The 19861-nt window shown below is 46.8% G+C and overlaps 1 long non-coding RNA gene across 2 annotated transcripts in view; it reads right to left on the bottom strand.

The window, feature by feature from the left end:
* The window catches only part of LOC149119578 (uncharacterized), a 74104-nt gene that overhangs the window by 29789 nt on the left and 24454 nt on the right, over positions 1 to 19861 (bottom strand). The window contains exons 2-3 of one of the 2 annotated variants that reach the window (XR_016228213.1): positions 18260 to 18322; positions 16433 to 16904 (exon numbers count right to left, since the gene is read on the bottom strand). The exons of the other annotated variant lie outside the window; for it this stretch is intronic. This is a non-coding gene — a long non-coding RNA (uncharacterized LOC149119578). Of the gene's footprint in view, positions 1 to 16432; positions 16905 to 18259; positions 18323 to 19861 lie in introns of those variants that run through there. 2 annotated transcript variants of the gene reach the window in all.

The following is a 19861-nucleotide window of genomic DNA, read 5'->3' as shown; positions in this document are numbered from 1 at the left end:
TAACAATGCCATGAAGAAGGTAGCTTCTTTCTGTAGATGAGAAAACTAAGGCATGGGGAGATTCAGTTATTGGCCAAAATCACACAGCTAGTGAGGGTAGAGACAAGGATTTCAGCCTCTGCAGACTAATTTTTTTTAAGATTTTTATTTATTTATTTATTTGAGAGGTAGATTTACAGACAGTGAGAGAGAGAAAGAGAGAAAGGTCTTCCTTCCGTTGGTTCACTCCCCAAATGACCACTGCAATCAGAGCTATGCCAAATGGCCATGCAGGTGCAGGGGCCCAAACACGTGGGCCATCCTCCACCGCCCTTCCGAGCCACAGCAGAGAGCTGGCCTGGAAGAGGAGCAACCGGGACTAGAACCCGGCATCCTATGGGATGCCGGTGCCGCAGGCAGAGGATTAACCTAGTGTGCCACCACGATGGCCCCTCTGTAGACTAATTCTGTACTCCTAACCTGCCACCACACTGCCATAATTCTAGCACAATGGCATAGAGCTGACCAACACCATCGATGTTCTCGAAAATGGTTTTTGCCTCTAAACCCTGGAGTAAAGGGAAGTGGGAAAGCGGCAGTGTTGATGCCAGCCCCTTGGTGGGCATGGGAGGTGGCCCCTTTGCCTGACATCAGCTCTCTAGTGTGGGCTTTCAGCAGTCCCATCAGATGTTGGGGGTTGTCTGTGACAGCTGGGCATCTTTAACAGGATCAGGCAATACAACAGTGCCTTTGGCGGGCATTGGGGTGAAAGGACCATCTCAGCATAGGCAGGGGTGAGAGACTTCAGAGGAGTTGGTGTGGCACCACAGGCCACCAGGAGCAGGAGCCTGCTGAACACAGCGAGAAGGCTCAGAACCGTTTGGGAGGAATCCCAGGGGCTCCTCATCCCTGCAGAGCGAGTGGGAGTAGAGCCAGAGACACTGTGCTTTTTATGGATCTGACTGTGATGCTATTCTTACGCTCAGGAAATGCAGATTGTAGAACATGTCACACGCAACCACGAATCCAGGTGTTGGCTAAGACAGAGGCCACGGAAAAATCTGTATCCCCAGAAATGGCTTCCCCTCAATCTCCATGCCTTCTGAAACTCCAGTCACATGATCCGCTCTTCAGAGTTAAATCAGCACCTTTGGAAACCCCTGGTAGTAAGCTAACATATAACAGCCAGCTCATTATTGTTGTGACTAGCGCTATTAGCAATAGTAAGCACTGTTTACACACTACTTGTGACTTACCTGGATCTTCTCTTTTTAAAACTCCCAGAAGTCCCTGGCAAAGGTATTGTCGTGGCTCAGAGATGAGGACGCAGACTCAGACAGATCCCAGGATGCACTGGAATCCCACCAAGCAGGAGAAAGTGGACGACTTCCATTGCTCTTTTCCTTCTAACCCCAGGCTCTTGCCCTGTTTGCAGACATCAATTTCTGATTCATGGAGAAAAGAGACTTGAGGCACATTCTTCGGCACTTTTCCCACTGAGAGGTAGAGACAAATTCTAAACCTGGGTTGACCTTGGTGACTCACTTATAACCAGGAGAATGTAGTGGGAGTGACACCAGGTGACATCTGAAGATACATCAGAAAGTCCTATAGCTATTGTGCCTCTCTCTCTGTTTTTTTCTCTCTCTCTCTCTCTCTTTCTCTCTCTCCCTCTCTCCCTTTCTCTCTCTTCTCTGAGTGGTCCAAGCCACTTATACTATGTGCCTATGTTTCCCATATGCTACTGTGCTCACAGATAACCTGGGGCTCTTGTTGCTGTGCAGGTCCTGATTATGGAGGTGGGAGGACCCAACAGTCTTCTATCTTAACCAGCTACCAAATGCGGTTGCTGATCTTGGGCCAGACCCTGAAGGGAGCCTCACATACCTCTGTGCTAAACCATCATCAGTGGATCCTGGCTGCTGCGGCCTGAGCACAAGGAGCCCTAAGGGTCTGTATCATTACATTGCCTTTTAGCAGAAACACATATTCAAACCTGAGGCTAGTTTGAGGAGTCACATGACTTCCATGGGAATGTAGTTTCAGAGAAGGCCCACATAAATGTTTCTGTTTTTCAAAGACTTAATTCATCAAGGATGCATCTATCACAAATATTGGGGATATATAGAACTCCAACTATTCTTGTCTTTTCACCATTTATCAAGATGTCCAGGAAGCAAACTGGTAGGCACTCATTCATTCATTCAACAAACATTTATTGAACATTTGCAGGCAAATGTTAGATGATAGATAGGGGGAAAACAGCAAAAACAGCACAGGCCGTGAAGTCATGGAGCTTACTGTTTAGGGATGGAGCCATGCCTGGGTCTGATAGTCACACGCATGAGGCTACTTTGAAGGAGAATGGGGGCTGAGAGAGCAGGGGACAGAAGACCTGGGCCAGCCTTGGGAATCAGCGGTGGTTTTCCTGGGGAAGGAGAACTTGAACTGAGATTGGAAGGGTAGATTGCAGTGGATGTGTGCAATGCCCACTTAAGGGCATTGCCAGAGGCACAGTGAATGTCCTTGCAGGACCCAAATCCCATCCTCCTAAATGTGAGAATGGCCCATCACCCACACCGTGTCTCTAGCAGGCTACTTCCCAGTCTTCAGAAGCCTGGATGCTTGGCTGTCTCTGCAGCCAGCCAGGTGTCTACCTGGGGGCAGCCATGCTTGGCTGTTTTCCAGGTCTGTGTTCTTCCACTGTGAAATTATTGAGGACAAACACAGAAGAGTGGGACACCTGGATTCCAACTGGGGTACTTGCTATGGGTTGACTTGTGATTCCCCGCTTCTTCCCCAACTACCAAAGAATATGCTTAAGTCCTAACACCCAGTGCTTCTGACTGTGACCTCATTTGGATACAGGCTCTTTGTAGGTGATCAAGTTAAGATGAGGTCATTAGGTTGGGACTTCATGCAATATTATTTGTGTCCTTATGAGAAAGGAAGACTTGAAACAGACACCCAGGGAGAATGCTGCATGCAGACAGGGAGACACACAGACACAGGGGAAAGACAGTTCCATGAACATGGACGCAGAGACTGGAGGGATGCTGCTCCAATCCAGGCTACTAGAAGCTGGGCGAGGCAGGGAAGGAGCCTCCCCTACAGACTTGGGAGGGAACACGTCCCTGCCAGAACCTTGACCTCAGAACTTTAGCCTTCAGAACTGAGTCGGTAAATTTCCGTGTTCTTTTAAGGTTTATTTATTTGAAAGGCAGAGTCACAGAGACGGAGAGAGACAGAGAGGAAGGGAGGGAGGGAGGGAGAGAAAGAGAGGGAAAGAGTGAGAGAGAAATATTCCCTCCACTGGTTCACCGCCCAAATGGCTGCAATAGCTGGGGCTGGGCTAGGCCAAAGCCAGGGGCCAGGAACTCTATCCAGGTCTCTCACATGGGTGGCAGGAGCCCAAGCACCTGGGCCATTGTCCGCTGCTTTCCCAGGTGCATTGGCAGGGAGCTGGATGAAAAGTGGAGCAGCTGGGACATGAAGTGGCACGCTGGTATGGGACTAGGTTGCTGCAAGGGGCAGCTTAACTCGCTGCACCACAATGCTGGCCCTGTGCGTTTCTGTGATTTGGGTCATCCAGTTTGTAGTGCTGTGTTATGGCAGCCCTAGGAAACAAGTTCATTGGTAGAGTGACCTATGCAGCAGCCCATGGAGAGTTGGACCAGGCAGGCTTGGAATAGGGTCACAGTGCACCACCCTGCCCTGGACCAAAAGTGTGACCCCCTAGCCCAGGCTCCTGTGGGCAGAATGGAGTGCAGAGGGCCCAAGTGGAAGCTGCAGGACAATTAGGAGGTCTCTGCAGCAGTCACAGATTCATGAGACACCAAGGAAGTAAAGTGAATGGCGGGTGATGATTTATATGGCAGGAGAATATGGAGATGCCAAGGGTGATCCCTATTTTCTGACTTGAGGGCCTGCTGATCGCAAAGGTAAAGGGAGCCAAGTGGCTTTTTCTGCCTCATCTCACCAAATAAGTTAATCGTATTCTTCAAAACCTTTGGGCTTTCCTCTCCAATTTGATGGCTAATTTTCAAAATGAAAAATGTTTTCTCACTAGAGAAGGCATCACTCATGGAGAATGACAAGCAGAGACAACAATGAAGGTCAATGGCTTCCTAGCTCTGCAGTCCCCGCCCCGCATCTTCTGTTTCTCAGGGTGGCTGGGAGGCAGCATTCTCAGGTGACCCCCCCAAGGACGCCTGCCTCTATAATGCGTGCCCTCCCCCTTGAGTGTGGGCGGGCCCTGAGCAGCTCAGCAGAGTCCTTTAAAGGGAATGGGCAAGTCAGCCTGGGAAGTAGTCGGACAAATGCTGCTGCTGGCCTTGAAGAAGTCAGTCACCAGGAGTGTCACTGCTGCAAGCAACTGAAGTGGCTCAGCAGCCACACTGACTTGAATGAAGATTCTGAGCTTCAGATGAGACGCCCTGCCCCGCCCTGACCATTGCAGCTTAGTGAGACCCTGAGCGGATGACCTCGTAGGGCTGGACCAGACCCCTGACACGTGGAAACTGCGCTCAGAAGCAAGGGCTTCGAGCCTTAAGTCTGTGGATATCTGTTAAGCAGCAATAGATGACTGATATGGTGGTGGTGATTCCACTCCGCTCAGCCAGAGGGAAAAGGGACTCAGCTCTTCCTATCTTTTCCCCATCATACAGTCTCCCCATGAAATGTCTCTGATCCGGTTGAAGTGTTCCTGTAGTAAGCACAGCAGATACTGGGACGTTTGGACAAAAGCATGAGCAGCAGGCAGAGAAAGCCTAATAAGGCCCCAACATGAAGCCAGTGCTGTAGCTCAGCAAATTAAAGCTCTGGCCTGCAGCACCAGCATCCCATATGGGCACCGGCTTGAATTCCGGCTGCTCCACTTCTGATCCAGCTCCCTGTTAATGTGCCAGCGAAGGCAGTGGAGAATGGCCCAAGTGCTGGGACCCCTGCACCCATGTGGGAGACCTGGAAGAAGCACCTGGCTCCTGGATTCATAATGGCTCAGCGCTGGCCATTGCAGCCATTTTGGGAGTGAACCATTGGATGGAAGACCTCTCTCTCTCACTCTTTTTCTCTATCTCTGTAACTCTGCCTTTCAAATAAATGAGATAATAAATCTTTTTTATTTTGACAGGCAGAGTTAGACAGTGAGAGAGAGAGACAGAGAGAAAGGTCTTCCTTTTCCATTGGTTTACCCCTCAAATGGCCGCTGCGGCCGACGCACTGTGACTGGCGTGCTGTGCCGATCCGAAGCCAGGAGCCAGGTGCTTCCTCCTGGTCTCCCATGCGGGTGCAGGGCCCAAGCACTTTGGGCCATCCTCCACTGCCTTCCCGGGCCACAGCAGAGAGCTGGACTGGAAGAGGAGCAACCGGGACAGAATCCGGCGCCTCAACTGGGACTAGAACCCGGTGTGCCGGCGCTGCAGCCGGAGGATTAGCCTACTGAGCTGCGGTGCCGGCCAAAATAATAAATTTTATAAAAGGGCTTTTGCATGTGAGCATGGGTTTGGGTGTTGAAGACGGTCTAGGGAGACAGATATCACACGAGAGAAGAGGCTGGCCGTTCTGGATCCCAGAAGGTGAAGAAGGAAAAATGATTAGCTTGTCTGAAAGGAATCACTGCTAGCTGTGGTCTTTGTGGAATCCAAGGTGGAACAAAGAATGTTTCATTAAGTCCCAGGGGGCCTGCGATCCTGGGTATCATTGGGTGAGAGGTGCAGTGTCCAGGATGTGAAAGCCAAATTTGGGTCTCTCTGAAATTGTCCTGATGTCTTAGTGTGTTTTTCCAGAAAGCCAAGCCCAAGACCTGGACTTGACACAGGTGGTTTGCTTTAGAGGTAATTCCAGGGCGTAGGAGACAGGGAGATCACACCAAGTGAAGGGCACGTTATCAAGGTCAGGAGTCGGCTTTTGCAGGACAGAAGGTTCCCCCAAGGGTCCAGTGAGGACATTGGTGACTGGGGCATTGTCCCACTGACTTCGGCTTTCCTGTGGTAAGGACTGCCTCCAGGGGGAAGTGCAGGTTATTTTCTACATTTAAGGCTAGACAGGTTTACGCAGCTTCAGAGCAAACTCTGTAGAGTGAGAGGGAGAGTGCGTTTTTCCTCCCTAGGGCCTGGCCTCGATATCCTCACCAAAATCAGAGGTGGACCAAGGGTGCGAGGCACTGGCCACAGAAAGCATCTACTGCAGTGCAGAGCTGCGCAGAGCTGCCTGGGAATGTGCACAGGCCCCAGACTACACACGAAATTCACAATTGTGGGTGCTTCAGAGAGCTCCCCCCATGCCCATTCAGAGCCCACCACAGTTTAAAATCCCTACTCTGTAAAGGACAGTGGGAATTATTTTCAAATCTCGTTGCAGGAGGGGTGATGTGAATGCCCTCAAATGGCGATCCCCTTCTATGGGGAAGCCAGCAGGCATTTTTCCCCCAGGAAAATCAGACCCCTACAGAGAAGGTATTCTGACCACGGTGCACGGCCCCTTCAGCTCAGAGTTGCAAGTGGGACCAGAGGACTCTCTATGCTGTGTTTCGCAGAGGTGGGGAGTTAGACACCCCCAGAGCAGGAGACACAGTCCAGAAGAGGATGGTTCGAGAGACTTTAATGAAAGGAACATTCACAGAGCTATGGGAAAGGTTGAGGAACCAACAAGGAATGTTGAGACACCCAGAGACTAGCAACAGCAGTAAGCAGGAAGCACGAGGGAAAGATCAGAGCTGTCTGAGCACAGTCGGAGCTGGGGCCATGAAGAAAGGGCCACAGAAAAAGCCTGATCCATTGAGAGCTTGTGTTTGCCTTCTATTGCTCCTAGGACAAATGACTGTGTCTTTAGTGGCTTGTAGGGGCTTACATAATACAACATTCTTTGTCTTACAGTTCTGGTAAACAAAACGAGTCTTGCACGCCTAGAATCAAGGGGGCAGCAGGGTTGTTCCCCCTCTGGATGCTCTAGGGTGAGGGGAATTCCTTGCCTTGTCCAGCTTACAGAGGCCACCCACACTCCCTAGCTCACGGTGCCTCCCTTCCCTCAGTCCAACTCCTGTTTCCATCCTGGTTGAGACTCCTGACACAGATCCTCTAGCTTCCTGCTTGTAAGGATCCAGGACCATCTCCCATCTCAACATCCTGAACCGAATCACAACTGCAAAGCTCCCTTTGTGGTATAAGGTAACATATTCTCAGGTTTCATGGGCATTTCGGAGGGGGGTCGTTATTCTGTCTACCACAGAGCCATGGTTGAATGACGCCAGCCTCTGCCCACCACATGGAATCAGGAAGAGGCTCCCTAGGTCTCCTGCTACTACTTCTTGCAACAGTAAGAATCTAATTGGAAGTCAGTTGGCAAGGGAGCCAAGAGATACAGTTCCCAGGGATGAGAAGACATGACAATGTCTGGATATTGCATTGGGTGGGAAGAAGGGAAAGCTCTAAGATACTGACTAGGGGGAATGAGATTTCTTCCAGAAATTTCAACTCATGGTCTACTCAGATAAATAAGTGCCTTGGGAACTCCTATCTCAATTCCTGCCAGAATTTCCTTCATAAAAGCCCATCAAGGCAATAATCCTGACTTCTTTTATTCAAAGTCAACAGTGGGTTTAAGTCTTCCAGCAAGTTTCCATTTACCCCAATTCCTCCTATGTTTCAAAATTCAGCCTGAGTCTTACTCTCTCTGGAAATTGGTCCTCAATGGCTTTAGCCAACAATGATCTATTCATGCATTTGTTGATCTACCCATTTGTTCAGCCAACACTTATTTGCTCTTGTTCCAAGCACAGCACTAGGCACTTTGGGGTGGGGAGTTAATGACGCACAGTCCCTGCCCCTGAGAAACACACAGCCTACTAGGGAAGAAAAAGAACCTAAGAATCCCCCAAGAAGAATGAATGGGAGGAAACATCCCTTGAGGAAGACACTCAAGAATCTGTCAAATTTGAACCATAAAGATCTAAGTGAAGGACGACATATGCAAAGGTATGTGCTTATAGAGAGTCTTGGCATATTTATCAAACAAGGAGAAGTTTAGAGAGACTGGAACAAAGGGAATATTGGGCAGCTTGATAAGAGATAGATCTGAAATTGTAGGTTGGGGCTAGGATAAGAAAGACTTTGCAGGTAAGCTAAGAGTGTATGATGTTTTTCTATCCACAGCAGGAAGGAAGCACTATGGGTTTTTAAGCAGGGACACAGTAAGCTTACCTGCAGGGAGTCTCAGTACAAGGCTGTTATGGAAGTCTTGCTCTGTTGGTTTCAAAGCGTGACCCCAGAGCTCAAGATTGCACATGACATTAGGTTGAGGGTGGGAGAGTATGGGAGGTACCTTCATATTTATCCAGAGCAACAGATCTGATCATTTTACACCTTGGGTTTCTGTGTAAAACTCCACTTGTTGGAAGTGTTTTGCTCTAAGATTGGTTAGATGCCATTGTGATAGGGGGACTGGGATGAGGGTCTTGGCTGAAGTTCCTAGTGAGGTTGACAAGCCAGCAGAGGCCAGATCGGGGACCCTTTCTTTGCTGGGGTTGCAGTCACAGACTGGTCATGGGGGAATAGGAGTTTATGACTGTGGTTAGTCAGGTCTGACTTTGCAAGAAGGGGTTTGTTTAAATCTAGCATTTGGGACCCCTGTTTCCATAGGGGTAGGTATCATGAAATATAAGGGAACTTCAAAACATGTGTAGAAAAATGAGAGTAAAAGAATTAGAATCCATGCGTAGATTTTTTTATAGCACACATTTGCCATGAACTTTCTGGAAATCCTTTGTCTATCCTGTGCATTTGGCTCACTAAGGTCAAAGGCCCTGCTGCCTCTTGGAAATGTTTTGGTATTATGGAAATTAGATATTCATGCACTCATTCATTCGTTCATTTATTTATTCAATAAGCATATTTTAAGCACTGCCAGGGGCTGGGGACTCAAAAATAGGCCAGACACAGTCCCTGCCCTAAAACGATCCACAGTCTGGGTTATGGTCTGCAGCAAGGAAGGAAATGGGTGTGCGGGGGGTGGGGGTTGGGGGTGGGGGCGGGGTTATGGTTGTGAGTGTCCCTGAAGGGAGCTGTGACCGCACACTGCCAGGTTGCCAGGGGTGAGGCCACCCACTCCCCTTTGTGTGGGGCTCCCGGTCCTCCCCATTCCGCCCACTCCGAGGGGGGCTGCCGCAGACTCCTGTCATAATGAGGAGGGCTGGGAAGACGCCAAGTCTTGTCTTGGCCTGGGTCGGGGAATGTGCTCACTCAGCTGGGACTCCAACCTGAGACAATCGCGGGCTTGTCGGGAGCTTGGGGAGAAGCCTGGAGAAGGGTTTCCCTTTTCTTTCCGCTTAGCCTTTGAGAGCCACTCTCAAAATGTTTTCCTCTTAATTGGGGTTCTCAACCTCGTCCGGATTTGAGAAAGTAGAAAAGTAGAAGAATCAAATGTGTGGATTTTTGTTATGGTCCCACATGATCAATGCGAATGGCCTCACATTTTAAAGCAACACTGTCCAAATTGGGAATGCTCAATCCGAGGGAAGACCCAGGGCCAAAAGAGAAGGGCTGTTTAGCAAACCCACAGAAGATTTTGTAAACTGCAGACCCAGGAGTTTCACAAAGGAGCCACCAAAATCGCACAATGAAGCTGTGCCCTCCCCTTTCAGCACACATCTCTTTACACGGTGAATGATTTGAAGCCTGCATGCTTTTGGATCGCCCTGGTGAAGATCTCGTTCCCAGCTCAAGAGAATCCATGTCAGAAACTCGGCCTTCAGCATTCTCAGAGGGTGAATAAAAAACATTGCTCCTGAAAGAACCCAATTTTGTTTTTTTTAACAATATATGTGCAAATAGACATCAAAGAAAAAAGATGGGAATATACAAGGAAAACATAAATTATAATGCATGAATAGAGAGATTTTAAGGAATTCTTTATTTCGCTCACTTTGGGCTTTTTTTTTCCTTGCCAATGAACTTTTTGTTATTGCAAAAAAATAGTTTTTTCAGAATCACTGTGAAAATCAGCTTCTTTAACTGCCTAAAGGGGAAAATCAGCCTCGCCTAAGGTGCATGAGAATTTGATGATGTAATGCACCGAACTGATCTTGTCATGGACCCTGAGACATGGGAGACATCCAGTAGATGGTACCTGTGCTGCAGCAGCATCAATCCATGTTATGTGTTTTCAAATTACCTTGTTTTTTAACAGAAAGCACAGAATGCAAGTTTCATGCAAGTGTGGCAGCATAATTTATTAAGATATTAATTTGCAGTTCGATCTTGCTGCTGGAGGTATTTTTCCTTCTCCTCGTCCTCTCACAGCAAGACAAGTGGGTGTTCCTTTGCCTCAGGGATTTTGTGTCGCCGTCACCAGAACACGGGATAGGAAATACAATCCTTGTTTGTGGTTTCACAGAAACCTAAAGCCACTGAAAGAAATAATCCTAACAAATACTCGTGTGTGTGTGTGTGTGTTGGGAGGGGTGGGCATGAGGAAATGGAGGAGAATCTTTGGAGTTCACAGGGAGAAATGGGGAAAAGGTAAAGACTATGTGGAGAGCTTTGAGGAAGGGGTCTTGGTTACTGTGGGTCCTGCTAGTGGTAGGAAACCTGAGATAGGGGTGGTGGACCCGAGCTAGTGGGGGAGAGACCTAAGGTAATAGGGGAGGACCTGAGCTATGGGTGGGGTTCCCATGCACAGTGACTGAATAGGGTCAAGTCCTCTGAGCAAAGGACTCTGGGATAGCAGGATTGATTATGTCTGAAATGAATTTTAAAGGATTTCAGCATAGATGTGACTTGGTAGGTATAATCGTTTAAGTTTCAACTCTAGGGGCCATCAGTTGCTTAATGGAGACTTCCCCACTCTGAGGGAGTGCTCAGCTGACATGAAAGCAAAATGGCCGCCTTCCAGAGATGGCTACTCCATGCACACCATCGACGGTGTTTCCAATACCTGAAACTTTCCTAGTTTGTATATAGCAAAAATGAGAATGGGTTTTCATAGGTAAAATTGGCAACTTGTTTGGTAGCAGAAAGAATGATGGCAACAGGCTATCTCCCCACATGTAGCAGATGTTGTTAGCATGTCACTTGAGTACCACCACTTTTATACTCTGGGCAAACCAGCCAGCATCCAAGTGACAACAGGTGCCTTGTCTATCTAGTGGGCTTTCCTGTCACCAGAGTCCATTTTGCTGCCTGTGTGGCCAGGCGAAAGTACCAGGAAATTAACTCCTTTTGAGAAGCCCTCAATCAATAACTAATCAGAGTTGGTGCATAAATACTGCAGCTCCTCCATCCCTCAGGTAGGATAACTCAGAGGTGTGTGTTCTACATTGGCTCCCAGCGTTTTTCTGCAGATTTAAGCTCTAGTTGCCCACAGTGGTAACTGCCATGACAATACTCCTTTTATTGGCTGATCTTTCTTCCTGGGGCTAACCTATCCACTGTCCTATAGGTGATTCCTTTATCTCCTAAATGAACTACTTGCCGTGAAGCTCTGATTTAAGGGATAATCCAAAAGGAGAATAAGCAGGCCACAAGAAGCTGGCAAGGCCCACATCCACAGCTGATGTAGGCTGAATCCAAGAATCGTGCCTCTGGACTTTTGAGATTGGCTGCAAGTGAACCTTTCAAACAAGGTGGTGGGTGGAGCCCCTGAAAGAACAAAGTCTGAAGGTTTCCCAAGCTTACCAGGTGGTAGGAACTCTTTCTGTGCTTTCCTTAAACTACTGATAAAGGCCCATGCACTTGACACAATCTGCTCTGAGATTTGTACTCTGGTAACAGGAAGAGTAGCTAGTTCTTCCCCATCTCAAAGTTGCTGGTGGCTACAATCACTTACCAAAAGAACATTAAAACTGTGTATTGGCATAGATTACTTTGCAACTGCAAAGAAATAGGTTACTAAATGCCAAGAACTATAGGTTTCAGTGGCTGGACACAAGAGCTCAGCTCAGCATGCCCCTAAAAACCGTAATAGCCATACAAGACCCTGTGTGGGCCTCAACAAAGATAGGAGTGGTGATTACTGAACATGAACTCTGGGTCCTTGCTCAATTACCTGGATAATACAGCATGCTCCAAGCTTGCTCACAGCCCTAGGAAGAGAGCATACAGAATTTTCAGTAGTAACTGAGATCGAATTTATCATGGGCTCAGTTCAGATTAAGTTAAGTATGGTGAAATAAAGGCATAGTTCAATTCATGCATGCATATTTAATACACTGATGATTCACTTCGTCTGTGCGTTTCCACAATTAATGAAGTCCATACTATGTCATGAGTTGTTGGATTTTCTAAAATGTCCATTGATTCACCTCGCTCTTAAATCCTTTCCCAACTCTATCACTTGGACTGTACACCAAGTGTCTGTCATATGGGACTCTGTCACATCTTCCAACTGGTTCCCCTCACCGCTCATTCCAGCAAGCCCTGCCCCATAACCTGTTGTCCTCACTTAAACAGAATGATCTTTCACAACCTCGGGTCTCAGCAAAAGATACTGTCCAAATGGCTTCTTACTGCTCTTAGGAAAAGAACCAAATCCTCTGACACTTCAGAAAGTGGCCTCCCCTCACCTTTCCTGGGATCTCTATGCACTCCACCTGGGTCCCCTCCAGGCCCCAGACATATTGTCTGTTTTCTGCCTTAATCAGTTTTATGTTGCTATAACAATAGCACAGACTGAGTAATTGATAAAGAAAAAGAACCTATTTCTCACTGGTGTCTTGTGTGGGCCTTCTTCATGCGTCATGACGTGGCAGAAGACAGCACGTGGGGAGAGCACATGTGAGAGCGCTTGCTTTTATCACTAAGCCACTGCCATGGTAACTGATGAACTCCCATGAGAGCAGCATTAATCCATTCATGAGGGCAGAAGCCCCATGGCCTAATCACCTCCTAAAGTTCCCATCTCTCAGTACTGTCACAGTGACAATTAGATTTCAACACGAGTTTAAGAGGGGACACTCAAACCTTTGCAGTCGTCCACACCCAGAACGAGGTTTAGAGCTCCCCGGTCTGAAGCAATCTCACCTACCTCACCCTCTCCATTCTCCTCACTCACTCTCTGCCTTCAGCCATCAGCTCGAAGAAAGCTTCAAAACACAGCCATCCCAGCACACTAACACCCCCAGGTTGGATCATGACTCCTGGTCACCGTGGTAGGGTAAAAAATGGGCCCTCGAAAGACATTTTAATCCCTAGGATTTGTAAACATTATACGGCAAAGACTTTGCCGATGTGGTTAAATGAAGGATGTTGGTGTGGTGTGCATTATCCTGGGCTGTCCAAATGAACTGTACCGGCAATCACAAGTGCCTTTCTAAGAGAGAGCCAGAGCGGGCTTTGATATTCACTCAGGGAAGAAGGCCAAGTGGAGACGGAGCAGAGAGATTTGAGGATGCTGACTCTGAAGGCCAGCCGCTACCAGAGCCAGAAGAGGCAAAAAAAAAAAAAAAAAAAAAAAAAAAAAGGATTTTTCATCCAAAAAAAAAAAAAAGCCTCTAAAGAGAGCATGACCCAGTGATATTTATTTTTGAACTTCTGGACTCCAGATTAGTAAAAAAAAAAAAAAAGTAAAGTAATGATACATTTCTGTTGTTTGAAGTCACTGAGCTTCTAGTAATTTCTTCCATCAGTCTCAAGAAACTAATGCATTCACGAAACAGGCACCACAGTTTGTTATATGTTAGGATTATTTGGCTGCTGTCTGTCTATACCCTCAAATCAAGGGTTCTTAAACTGAGAGCCATCAATCACAGAATTTAGAAGATCTATTAATTTGTATAATAAAAATAAATACTTATTTTCACAAAATTGTACCAAAATTCAGTGTTTCCTTCCATTGGGTATGTAAACAAGAAACCTCAGTAGCTTTGGCTGTACCTGTGACTTTGTTACAACAGATATCACAGATACGTTCATAATACTGTTTTTGCAAATATCATAATATATTGTTTTCACTCATCACTACCACAGAATATATCGGACTTTCCACTAGAACTTGTTATGGGATGTATTAAGAAATTATTACTGTATCATAAATGTACATTTTAAAAAAAATTAGTAACTGCTGCAATACAATGAATTTCCTTTGTGAGCATAGGCATTTTATAGTTTATGGATATGATTGTGAAGAAGAGTCCACAGGCTTCACCAGATGTCAAGAGGGTCCATAGCATGAGAAAGATTCAGACCCCGGACTCCATCTTCAGAAAGACAGAGGTCTGTGTTATTTGCTCACCACTGCATTGTAAGCATCCAGAAGTGCACCTGCTGCATAACAGAGACTCAATAAATATGCATTTGATAATAGTCCGAATTTTAATACTATATATTAGTAAATGAATCTTCAAAAACCCTATAAGGGCTGGACAGAGAAAGGTATTCAACAGCACAAAGTGGTCTGTGTTTCAAGAAATCAACACACAGGGAAGAGCAATCTAGAGCCAACACTGAGAGACTTGTTTAGTACTATAGCCAGAGGTCCAGAATAACCTGACTATTTGAAGAAATTTCTCCTCTTCCACTGAGCCAATCATTTCTCATGTACTTGGGAAAGGAAAAGAAACTTCAGCCTAGTCAGCCAGAGTTCTAATTGTCTACTGGCACATAACACACCACTCCAAACTTAGTGACATAAATAATTACTATGTTAACATTCGTGCATTTGCTGGGTTAGAATTATAGACAGGGGCGCCAGGAATGGCTTATCCCTACTCCACAATGTTCCTCTTTCACAATCTGCTTCAGGGAGGAAGCCCTAAGTGGCTGGAGGAAGCCGTGGCTGGGGACTGGAATCATCTGGAGGCTTCTTGGCTCACATGCCTTGTACCTAGGCTGAGATCTGATACAAAGGCTGGGCTCCCCTGCAATGGTTGATCGGAACACCTACGTGTGGCCTCTTCTGGTGGCCTGGACTTACCAGGTCAGCTGGGTTCTGGAAGGGAGGGGTCCTGAGAGCGAGTGGCCAGAAAGTCAGCACTGCATGCGACACAGAGGAACCCACCTGGCGTTTGATGACCTGGCCTCAGAAGTCACACATACAACGTATTTCCATCAGACTCTTGGTTAAATCCCTCACAAACTCGATCAGATTCAAGAGGAGGGGACCCAGACTCCCATCTCGAAGTAAGAATTTAAGGCTCGTTAAAGACTTCAAAGACATTTTAAAACAAAACAAAACAAAACAGTACGGGCAGGTTGGGGTAAGAGGTGTCGAAGGCACATGCCCCTTGTATTTGAAACCCTGTAGGAACTACCCTCGAGTGGATCGGACCTTCCTCGAATGCAGATGAAGCTCTGGATGCTTGATATCGACTCGGTTCAGGAATGATTCATGTGATTGTTGCTACCACATCCGGAGGATGGAATGGAAAGGAAGACAGCTGAAATATTAATCTATAGAGGCCTGTCTTTTCATGGGCTCTTATAAATTATACAAAGCAAGTCACTGGTTCTAAGTGGATTAGCTGCCCATCATGAAGGCAAGGTCACGGACCTGAGCTCTAGTTAAGGAAGATTGTTTCCCTCCAGTTTAAATGATAATGTATCTAGAGAAACTTTGAACTCCAACGCGAGTAGGCAAGCTAAGCTGAAATTTCTTATCACGAAACCAAATACATTTCCTCTCTTTGAGGCAGAGCAGTCATTTCTTAAATTCCAAAAGAACGAAGTAGGAAGTGAGAAGTAAACCAAAATTTTAGTCAGTTGCCATTCACAGAATTGAAATTTACTCAGCTTCGCCAAGCCCTCTAGAATGAAAGCCTGGCTCTAGTGACTTGACAGTCATGGCCCACCTAGGCCTTTGGAAATTATTAGATGATTAGCATAATGCTATTAGCATAATGATGGTTTTCATAATTGTGTGATCATATAGTGCGTTTGAAGAGTTCCTTCAAAATTTTAGGAGAAATATTAACAGCTATTATCTCATTTTATCTTCATAATCACAACTTAAGAGGCGAAGGAAAGCAAGACTATCTTACAGCTGGAGAAAATGGGGCCCTAAGAGGTTACAAATTGTCCGAGGTTAGCCAACAAATTATTGGCCAGACCAGCCCCTAGAATCACGCTGTCAGCCTAGTTCCCAGCAGAGCAGATCATGTTATCCCTGCAATTGTCTCTGCAGTGCCTTGGTGAACATCAGCTCAGGTGGTGGTACTCGCAGTACCTTCCCGGACGTGGGCTCCTGAAGATCCAGACCAAGGGATGAGAAAGTGGAGGCCCGAATACTCTCCTAGACAGCCTGTCTCCCAGCAGCCTCTAGGCACACCCAAAATCCTTTAGGACCTGTGGCTCTTCAAAGCTGCTTTGAACAACAACAAAAAGTACCCTAGAAATCAGTCCCTCCCGCTGCTGAGATTATAAGACCAAAGGAATTCGCCTGGGGCCAGTTCCGTCTTCATAAAGTTCATGATTTAGCTAGTGGCACCAGGCGGCCCTCTACGGGTCATCTCTGTCCTTTTCTCTCTCCATGTCTAACTGTAGTTCGCCAGGTCCCTTCTAGTGTTCGTGAATGTGCTTCTCAGCCATAGGTGTACAGGTAAACCTCTGACAACTGACGCTACCAAAACAAAGTTACAGGCCTTGCCAATTTCTGTGGTGTAAATTCGATCGCAAGCTACCAGTGTGACGCCACTGAACGGGAATTGAGGAAAAGATGCACGCAATTCACTCTTGCAAGCTGGCACAGCCAGCTCCAGCCCTCCGCTGACTCAACCCTCCTCTTCTCTGACTCCTTGCTGGGATCGATTTTTGTTCACACTGAATCACAGGATCCTCTGGCTAGTCTGTCTCTTTCCGGTGTTGGAATCCCGCCACGCCTACTCCCCATTTCTTACCTACTTACAACTCAGCAGCCAAAGGAACTTTCCAGAAATGTGCATCTGATCATGTCTGCCTGCTGCTTGCTGCCCAAACCTGGTTCCTTCACATAGCACAGATCTGAAGATTTACAAGAAGGTACATAAGTTCTTTCAGGAGCAGTAGTTCTCACAGCCAAGTGAACGTGGAATTGAGGAAAAGATGCACGCAATTCATGTACGTAGAATGTTTCCTTTCCTCGTTACAGAGTTTTTGTATCAGTTGTGATTAAAAAAAAACTCTTTTAAGATATAGTTTCATTTTATTGGAAAGGGAGAGAGAGAAGTAGAGAGAGATTGAGAGACAGATATGGAGATGGAGACAGAGAGAGAGATGGAGAGAGAGATAGAGATAGAGAGATAGAGATAGAGAGAGATAGAGAGAGATAGAGATAGAGAGAGATAGAGATAGAGAGAGATAGAGATAGAGAGAAAGATAGAGAGAGAGAGAGAGAGAGAGAGAGATTGAGAGAGAGAGAACCAAAGCCAGGGGTCAGGAATTCCATCGGAGTCTCCCTTTTGAGTGGCAGGGACCCAAGTACTTGAGCCATCATCCGCTGGTTCCCAGGGTGCACATTAGCAGGAAGCCGAATCAAAGGTGGAGGTGGGACTCCATACCAGGCATGCCGACACGGAATGTGTGCATCCCAAGTGGGGACTTAACCAGCAGCATCATAATGCTCACCCCTGCTTTCAAATACTATTTGCCTTGACTACTGAGCTTCTTGGTACCCACCCCACCCTTAACTTTTAGACCTGAGGCGATTACTCCCTCCATTGCCTCCTGCAGAGTTTTTTTTTTTTTTTTTTTTTTTAATCCCCGTGTCAGTGTGGCACTTTCCACTAATTACAACACTCTCTGGAGCCCGGGACCAGGTATCAGACTGCTTTAAACCTCTTCTTGATGGTAACGCACGATCAAGTTTGAGAACTACCGACCCTACTTTTCTGACCTCTGGGCTTCATCACTTGCCATGTGCCCTGACATTTTGTAAATCCTGGGATACGCCATGTATTTTAATACCTGCAAGCACTTGTACTTGCTGTTCTAAGTACTTGCAATATTCTTGCTCCCTCTGCTCTTTATTGAAACATGCTTTTTTTTTTTTTTATTCCAATCTTTCTCTACGATGCTTTCCCGGGCTTCCTCCACCCCACATTGTTAATCACCAACAGTATTAGTCATGTACTGCTCTCTAACAAATTACCACAAATGCTGCATCTTTAAGCAACCTATATTTATTATCTCCCAGTACCTGGGGGTCGGGCATCTGAATGCAGCTTACCTGGGTCTTGTGAACCAGTTTTTCATGAACCTGAAGTCATGTTCTCAGGCAGGCTTGGGCTCTCTTCGAAATGCTCATGCTCCCCCACCCCCTGCAGTCCTTCTCCCAGACGGTGAGGACTTGAGACTGGGCTTTATTGCCTGGTACTTACCTCTTTGTTCTCTGTGCCATGCTTGCCCTTCATGTTCTTCTCTGTGTCACTCAGGTTGGAACCCTGCAAAAACAATTTCCCAGACTCCTTTGCCAGCTGACTTCCAGGCCTTTCCCTTTCATGGGAATAAGTGGTGGGTACTGAGAAGGCCAGAAAATACAGGGAGGCATTTCTCTTTTTTCTATGTCTGGTGCCATATTTCTCAGCAGTGGGCTGCTCCAAGCTGCGGTGACTTCAGTGATTGAGAGAGTCCTCTGGGGTTTCAACAATGGCTCTGTTCCAGTCATGTCAGTGGAGGGCGGACCCACAGGTAGGGCTCTCTGGAGGCCAGTGCTTAGATGGAGTTTGGTGCGTAGAGTCTTTATTAAGGATTAACATCTGTGAGAGGGAGCAGGAGGAAGTAGATTGGGGCAGAGGGAGAGTCAAACTGTGAGGCAAGTTTGATGATGCCTTGGCCAACCCAAAAGGGAGATCTGCAGTGTTGAGAGTCCTTTAGACATCTGACAGTGGGCGGAAATGGTGCCCCAGCGGGGCATGGTCTTGGGCAAGCTGCTGTGTTCTGTTGAGGCAGACCCTGAGGAGGGCTGACACCTGGGGGCTATATTTCTGCAGCATTCCCAGCAGCCGGGACAGTAGGTGTTTCCTTTAAGGGAGTTCTGGGTGGAGCCATGATACCCACCACACATCTCTTCCCCTGCCTATTCAAGACATTTGTAACCAATTCCACATGTCTAGTTTTCACTGACAGTATAAATATGTAGAGCACTTTATACTGTCTTGGCTGAATGTGAACTGATACAAAAGGCATCTTACTATCTAGGAAAAGAGAAGGCCATGGTACAAAGGCAGTTACTAACAGATAGCCGGAGCAAACGAAAGCTCTTATAGGGACAGAAGGAGGAGTGTCAGAGAGAAAAGAGCCAGAAGTCACATGCTAGCTGTTATATAGTCCCTCCCCTAACACACCTGCAAGGGTCACATATGGGGCAGACAGCAATGGAGGGGACTAGAAACATCAAGAGAGTTTCAGAGGGCTTTCAGCACAGGGCAAGTAGGTTCTTCTAGCTTTCCAGGGAAAGTTGCCAGCTCCTGAGAGTAAGCCCCACCTGATGATGCTAGTGTGCTGTGGCCCCACAAAGGTGGTAATTTTAATTTGGAAGAAGGCACAAGAGAGGAGGAAGAAAGACCCACACCTACCAACCCGTCGGCTGCCTTTAAAGAGCTTCCCAGATGCTCTACCCAGTGACCAACAGAGGCTGGAAAATGTGGTTTTGATTTGGCCATATTGCCATCCCAAATAAAACAGCATTTTATTTGTCAGGAGGAAGGGGGAGAATGAATATTTGATAGGCAATTAGCAGTCTTTGCCACAGATGGTGATAGTAAATTAGCAAATTTTGAGCATATTCTTTCTTGCCAAAACTAAAAGTTGACATCATTATGGCTATCCCCCTGATTTTTAGAAATTGTATTTGTCTGTGAAACCCAAAATCCAGACCCACTGCTCTTAATCATTTTTCTACATGAGCTTGAACTAGGACACATGATACTTTGATAAAAATCAGCAAATGTAATCAAGTCATCTAGGCTGAATCGTAGCTG

The sequence above is a fragment of the Oryctolagus cuniculus genome, chromosome X (genome assembly GCF_051225735.1).
Source record: "Oryctolagus cuniculus isolate XC-2025 breed Fujian yellow rabbit chromosome X, ASM5122573v1, whole genome shotgun sequence".
Lineage (NCBI taxonomy): Eukaryota > Metazoa > Chordata > Mammalia > Lagomorpha > Leporidae > Oryctolagus > Oryctolagus cuniculus.
This window is presented reverse-complemented; position numbering and strand designations above follow the sequence as displayed.